The sequence below is a fragment of the Sylvia atricapilla genome, chromosome 3 (genome assembly GCF_009819655.1).
Source record: "Sylvia atricapilla isolate bSylAtr1 chromosome 3, bSylAtr1.pri, whole genome shotgun sequence".
NCBI lineage: Eukaryota > Metazoa > Chordata > Aves > Passeriformes > Sylviidae > Sylvia > Sylvia atricapilla.
Window position 1 is genome coordinate 96428377 of NC_089142.1, and position 6853 is coordinate 96435229.

Genomic DNA, 6853 nt, shown 5'->3' on the forward strand with positions numbered 1-6853 from the left:
TCTTATTCACTAGTAAGCCTTTCCAGAGCAGTCGATGACTCACAGATTCAATGTCAGTCCTAAAAGCCTTCCTACCTGAGGAGAGTATGAAATGATGAAGCATCCATCCTCTGCTGCACATCTGCCTGAAGTACAGCATAATGCTGTTTTAGCACCCACGATTTCCAGAATACAGGCACTAGTCTCAGGTCACTGAACCCCCCTGTTATGGCAAGACAGGACTGTCCCTTTTCTGTGGAGTTTTTTGTTTGGGTTGGTTTGGTGTTTTTGTTTGTTTGTTTGGTTTTGTTTGTTGGTTTGTTTGGTTTGGTTTGTTTTTGTTTTTGGGTTTTTTTTCCATCTTCAAGCACAGATAGCCAAGGGAGGAAGTAACTGATTTATTACTTGTGACTACTGAATGAAGGCCCCTTTAAAGAAATGTCTTTGAGTTTAAGCAGACAAAGGCATCATTTGATAAGCTGTTGATTTGCAGTAGGAAACCACTTAAATAGATATTCTTCCTGGAAAAGTCCTGTCTTCTGCTTTGCAGCAGCTCAGATGGAGCACTGTGCTTTGCTTCATCATCACTTATATTGTGTAGTATTCTTGTAGGAGTGCAAAGAATGGACAAGAGACCTACAGAGAAAATTTTAAAAGTTAGTGGCATAATATCTTGGCCATTGATTATAGCAGGATTTCAACCCAGCTGTGCTGGAAATATGTTCTGTTAGTTTGGACAAGCCATTGCATCCATTGGCACCTCACAGCCTTATTTGATTTAGGACAGAAGTTTCATGATTAGCTTAAGCCAATCTGAGACTGTACTGCTGCCAAAGGGACATTCCTCCCCCTATTATATCAGACCAGACATCCACATGACCCTACAATAAGCTGATCCATCTGAAAACCAGCCCTAGGGAGGGGAAAAAAGAGGGAGAGATTACTATTTTGAGTCAGAAAGTTAAGGAAGAAGCCAGAAGGTTGCTGGGGCTTATGAAATGGGTGGACTGCCAACAAGCAGCTGGGGGATGGAGAAATGAGACAGCCACCTCTGAGACACTGGGATTCAGCAGGTGAGTCTCATTTTAAGTTCCTTTAGCATGCAGTGTGGCCCACGAAGGTTTGCTCAGGAGAGAGAAGCAGGTTGTGCTGTCACAGCAGCAGCTGTGCTGTGTGTGTTGGAGGGGCTGTACTTCAGGTTAGCTCTGGGCTTGTCCTGAGCAGGAGCCTACTGTACTGAGTGTGTTCCTGGAGCATGCCTTCCACTTCAGTTGATAACACAGACTTGTGTAGGTCCACCCAGTGTGCACCTGGGGCACCACTAGAACTCATGTTTTTTGAGACTTCGAGATGCTCCCATTATACTGAACTATATAGAGTCTGTTAAAACTCTCCTGTTTGAGGGTGAGAGCCAGGAATATAGCAGAGCTGGTGTTGAGCAAGAAAAGAGAGACCAGAGGGATTTCATGTGGTTTTATCCCCACAAGAAACTGAGTCTTTTCTGTGGTCCTGGTTTGAAGCAATGGAGGTGTGCCAAGGCTGAAGCTCAGTTCTCTGTGTGGTTCCTGTTGGCCATGGTGCACTCAATGATCACCTTTTTGATGATCATTCCCAACCTAGAGCTCTGCTCTTCTCAGCCCCTGGGTGCTTCCAAAGCAGTCTGTGAACTCACACTCTAGTTTAAATGTGGCTTTTTGAACAGCATCTTTAATTTGCCCTTTGGGGATGTTTGGTGCAGTTCAGTGTGTTAATCATATTTTTCATGGGTCACTCTGGTAGTAAAAGACAGCAGGGGGCACCAAATCTGCATAATTCTGTTAAAATTGCAACATCTAGGTCCATGATCATAGAATTTAAATTATAATGCATACTTTCAGTTTAACATTTATAATTTCATTCTTGCACAGATATTTGCTAAGATACTTCCTTGCTTCTCAAGAGCTGCAGTGGTGGATGTTGGGGTTGAATTTCCACAAAAGTATACGTTTGGGCCAGTAGCAGACTTTTCACCTACAATTGTCATCCTGTTTCCTTCCCTACATAGTGCTGTAGGCTCCAGAGTTCATGCCTAGGAAAATACTCTCTCTAGTACATAATTCAGGAAGCTGTTTGTATTTGCAGAATTGGATTAACTGAGGGCTTTGCTTTTCAGTTCCAAAGTATCCTGATATTGGCATTGTGAAAAGATTTTGTGCTGAAATCAGTGTTGGACTTCTAAAGGACTTCTCAATGGCCATGCAAAATGTTTTCAAGCCTAAAATAGGCAATGTAGCTGTCTCTGTTCTTTTGGAGAAGCTGGAACTCAACCGTCTTACAGGTTTTTAAGAAGAAATCCTCTGCAAAATAAAAATGAAACACAAAATATATTCTCTCATGGTTCTTTGAATATTGGTTTAAAAGTAATCTGTGAGCATGGATCTGATTCAAAAGCCTTCCTAAATGGAGTGGTTCGCACTCATGAAACATCTGTGTGCACATTCAAAGAAGTAAATGTATATTTGTGTATATAACACGTAAGTATTATTTGTATTTCGGAAGTGCTTCAGGGTTGGATCCCCATTTAGTAACATGCAAAGAAAAGTAACATTGCAATTGGACAGTCACTTTGAGAAGTCTATTAATTGTGAGCTACTAGTAGTGTATTTCTGTAACACACTCAAGCCTTGCTGAGATGGTCATCATATACTATTTTTTTTCTGCCCTGCATGCCGAATCTTGGATTTCTAGTCTCCTAAAATTAAAATTATTTATTTAAAATAAAATAAAAGAATCAGACCATTAAAAGAGAGAACATATCATGCAACTAAGAAGAGAACCTTGGTCTGAGATATGACTGCTCATCCTGTACCTTCTGGTAAGTCATTTTAGTGTCAGATTCATAAAATAATTTGGTTATTTGAACTGTAATTCCAGCTGGGTAGGTACATGGCTAAATAAGTAGTGTTTCCAGGCTTAGATATCTACTTTAAATGTAATCACTCATTGGATAAAATAGGCAAACAACAAACCTGCTGAGCTTTCCGGAACAACATGTTCCTACAGGCAATTGCTATTGTTTCAGTCAGCAGGAAAAGAATGTCTTGTCAGATGCTCAAGACTCAGGTGAGAGCAATTAATGTGCATATTAACAGCTTGGTAAGTGTCTAACAGCACCTGTCCTGCTCTGTGCTGAACTGGTGGCACATGCTCCATTGATCTGTGCATGTACAGTCTGCACAATTTATTTGAATGGTTTGGGCAGATCTGAAATGTTAAAAGCAGGCACTAGAAGTGTGATTTCCTCCAAGGAGGTACACCTGGATTAATCTTCATGATTTTTTACTGAGCATTTTCCCTTGGGGTTCACAAATCGTGTATATTTTTGATTGTGTGCTTTCACAGGTTTGCTGACCTTACAGCATTATTGCGAAGAGAAGTACATTAAATATTGGGAAGAGTACTAATATTGCCATAATGGGGATTGCATAAATATCTTGTTTGGATAGAATCTACATTAACACTGATTTCTTTAGAGAAAGTTTACACCCCTGAACTTTTGGCTTCTCACAACAGCAGGTTAAAATAATGATTTCCCATTAACCTATATTTTACAGTCACCTATCAAAAATGGTGTAAGACTAAATAATAGATTTGGATGGTTCCTTAATCATCTGTAGGGTTGCTGTGTTTTTTCTGTCTCCATAGCTCTTAAACCTTGTCAGTGGAACATCCCTGGAAGCATCCCAGGTCAGGTTGAATGGGCCTTTGAAGAACCTGATGAAGCAGAAGATGTCTCTGCCCCTGGCAGGGGGGTTGGGCTAGATATCTTTGAAAGACCCTTTCAACCTAAACCTTTCTATTATTGTTAAATGTGTTAGGTAAGCTAATGAGTCTCTGGTTTGTAATTGATTACCAAAATCTAGCTAAGCATGCAGTCTTAGACCTTGGATGCCATGTGCATGACAGTTTTGATGGTGGGTTATGGAAACATGGTTTGGTTGGCATTTTTACATTACCATTAATGTCATGTCAGGAACATGCAAGTTTAGTGATATATTCTCACTTTCATTTCTTTGTAGGCTTTCTAACTCCTAATTTAAATCACTTTTTGTAGTTTCAGACCTTTGCTATTTACCCTGTCTGTGGTGGACAAAGAATATTATATTTCCACATTCACTACTGCTTTACATTTATGTTTTCATTTGTGTCTCCAGAGTTTTATTTCTGTGGAATAAGCTCAGTTCTTTCTGCCTTATCTCCAAGGCCAATAGCTCTAATATCTCCTGATTTATCTCAAATATGTGCATGCAGCTTTCAAAAGTGTAATGTCCAAAAATATCACTTCTTCACATCTTCAGAGCTACATTTTGGCTTATGCATGCCACAACAATGTTTACTGTTTTCATTCTAGATTGATATTATTCTGTTTGTTCCATTTGTGATAAAACATGGAGCTATTTTTCTGAGTACTGCTGCATTGTGTTGAGAAAATGCAGCTGATTTTGCTAACCATGGTTCATCACCAAAATGAAAGGATTCTGCACTTGGGATTGTACAGGATCCTACCTCAGGTCTGGCCCTAGTCAAAACTTACATTAATATTTTGGATAACATGGTAGGATTATTAAATAACATCCAGCCATCAGCTGCAGAGGATCCCTTAACTGCCTGTGAAAGGGTAGGATGTAAATGGAGAATCATCATGAGAGTTCAGAAAATCAGTGTGAAAATTATACACAACTCAACAAATTAAAATGAGAGCTACTTCATTTAGGTAGGAGTAATTAAATACACAATAGTAAGAGTGGGAACAATCAGACAGCACTGTGAAACAGATTGCAGAGCTAGCATGTATGGCTTTAATTGCTCATTCTTTTTTCCAAGACCTATTACTTTTTGATAGAAGGGATTTTGTTTAGTTTCATACAATTTTCCTTTGATTAATCATTGGTCTTTGTTATTTTTTTTATTTGTCTCTTCTGGATACTGGTTTAATTTAAATCAATTTTAATATAAATTAGAAAAATAATGGAATAAACAATTAACCATGCCAAAATGTTGACCATTCCTAGGCTATTCCTTTTTTTTTTAAGATGTTTTTTATCTTTACCAGTCTTCTAGAATCTCATCAGTCTTTCAGGATTTCTCAAATATGTAGTCAGTCTGAGATTACAGCAACTTCTGAAATATAAACCAGACTGAAATGTGTGCCAGTCTCCTTAAATAAACTCACTTTCCTGCAGGGACATTTCATGCATATCTCAGACTGCCTCACAATGTTCTATAGTACGTAAGAAACATTTTTATCGCTGTCAAAGATAGTAAAATATTACTTTTTGTGGAGCAGCACATTTTCACAGTATATTGAGATGCCATAAACTTGCATATTGAAGCAGAATCTCATTGAAGAAGTTGTATGGACAGAAGGGAGAATATCTGCTGTTAGCAGTTGTGAATTTGAGAAATATTCAGATACGAAGTTGTGTGGCAATCCACTTTCACAACATAATATGACAGTAAATTCAGATACCTCAGATTTGCAGGGTTTGGAAGTCACATACGATGTTCAGAGACAGAAGACACTAAATAAGTTAACGAAAGAGACTGCATAAAATTAGTTTATACAACTATGATCTGTGCAGCTTTGGACTGAAATACAGTCAGGGAATTGCTCAGTTTATCTGGAGACTCCTCCCAGTTTGGTTTCACACCTTGCCTAGGAATTCAAACAAGCTGAATGTATCTTTGCCTTGCAGCACTGTTAAATTAATATTCCTACAACTGGAATTTCTAAACTCAAAGTTATCTTTTTAAAGAAGACCCTGGCTGTTCAGTGGGGAACAATGGAAGATTTCATGCAATTTCCATGTGCTTTTGGAGTTAAGAGCATATTTTTATTGATTTAAAATAAAGTCCTACACCTGACAACAAAGAATATTGATAAATGCAATCAAAGAACTGCGAACAGTGTAATGTGTTTGGGTTCAATTCAGGCCTGGCTGCCCTGCAGCATGAAATAATCTACACAGGATAATTCTGGAATGGGCAAAGGCATAGAATGTCCCCAGTGCAGCCTCTGGATTTTAGTGTGGAGGTACCATTTGTTGGAGCAGAAGGATAATTAATTTTTTTTTTCCTCTTCGCTTGCACCAAGATGATTAGCAGGGGAATCTCATGCTTCTGCGTTTTGCAAGGCAGACACTTTTCTGATAAGAATTGAATTTGCTCATTTCAGTCAGCCTGGTAAAGAACCATCAGAGGACAGCTTCTCCCAGCCGCTGTGCCCGGCTCGAAGCAGTGAGGACACACCTTGCCGTGCTCCGCTCGCTTGGCTCCGCAGGGGAGTAGGTAGTTAGCAGGCACATCCAACTGTTCACTCAGCTACTCGAGGTCACTTGCAGTAATTCAGCCTTCCCTCCTTGGAATGCACTACTTCCTCCTCTTCAAGGTGAAATGAGCTCAGTAACAACGTTTGTGGACATTGCTCATTTTAATTCATTTTCCTACTGACTTATGCTACTTTTGTGATACAATTTTTATTTCTTTCTGGGCATCTATTACCCTGTCAGTCTGCTCCAGCCACCTGCCCTATTTATGAGCCTTTTAACAGAAGGAAGTTAATAGAAACTCACATTGGGTGTGAATTTACATTTCACTAATTCACACTTTTCTTGCTAGGGACTCTTCAGTGTTAAAAGAAAAATAGCTTACAGTACTTTCAAAGCCAGATTACTTTCTCCCAGCAAGACAAAGTGGCCTTAGTGGGAACTAGGGCAGCTAAGCTTCAGCGCTTGGAAATTTACACTCTAATTATCACAAATTAGCTTCTCCATCCGGGCCAGAACAAATATGTGCAGGAACCCAGAAGTTTGTCCAGTTGTGTTACCTTTTCCTA

At 39.3% G+C, this 6853-nt stretch overlaps 1 long non-coding RNA gene across 1 annotated transcript; it reads left to right on the forward strand.

Annotated features, from left to right (window-relative positions):
* Positions 1-334: 334 nt before the first annotated feature.
* On the forward strand, positions 335-6275 carry LOC136359553 (uncharacterized). Its single transcript, XR_010743304.1, has 4 exons — positions 335-1052; positions 2748-2833; positions 3664-3836; positions 6194-6275. It is a non-coding gene; the product is annotated as an uncharacterized lncRNA (long non-coding RNA).
* Positions 6276-6853: the final 578 nt, after the last annotated feature.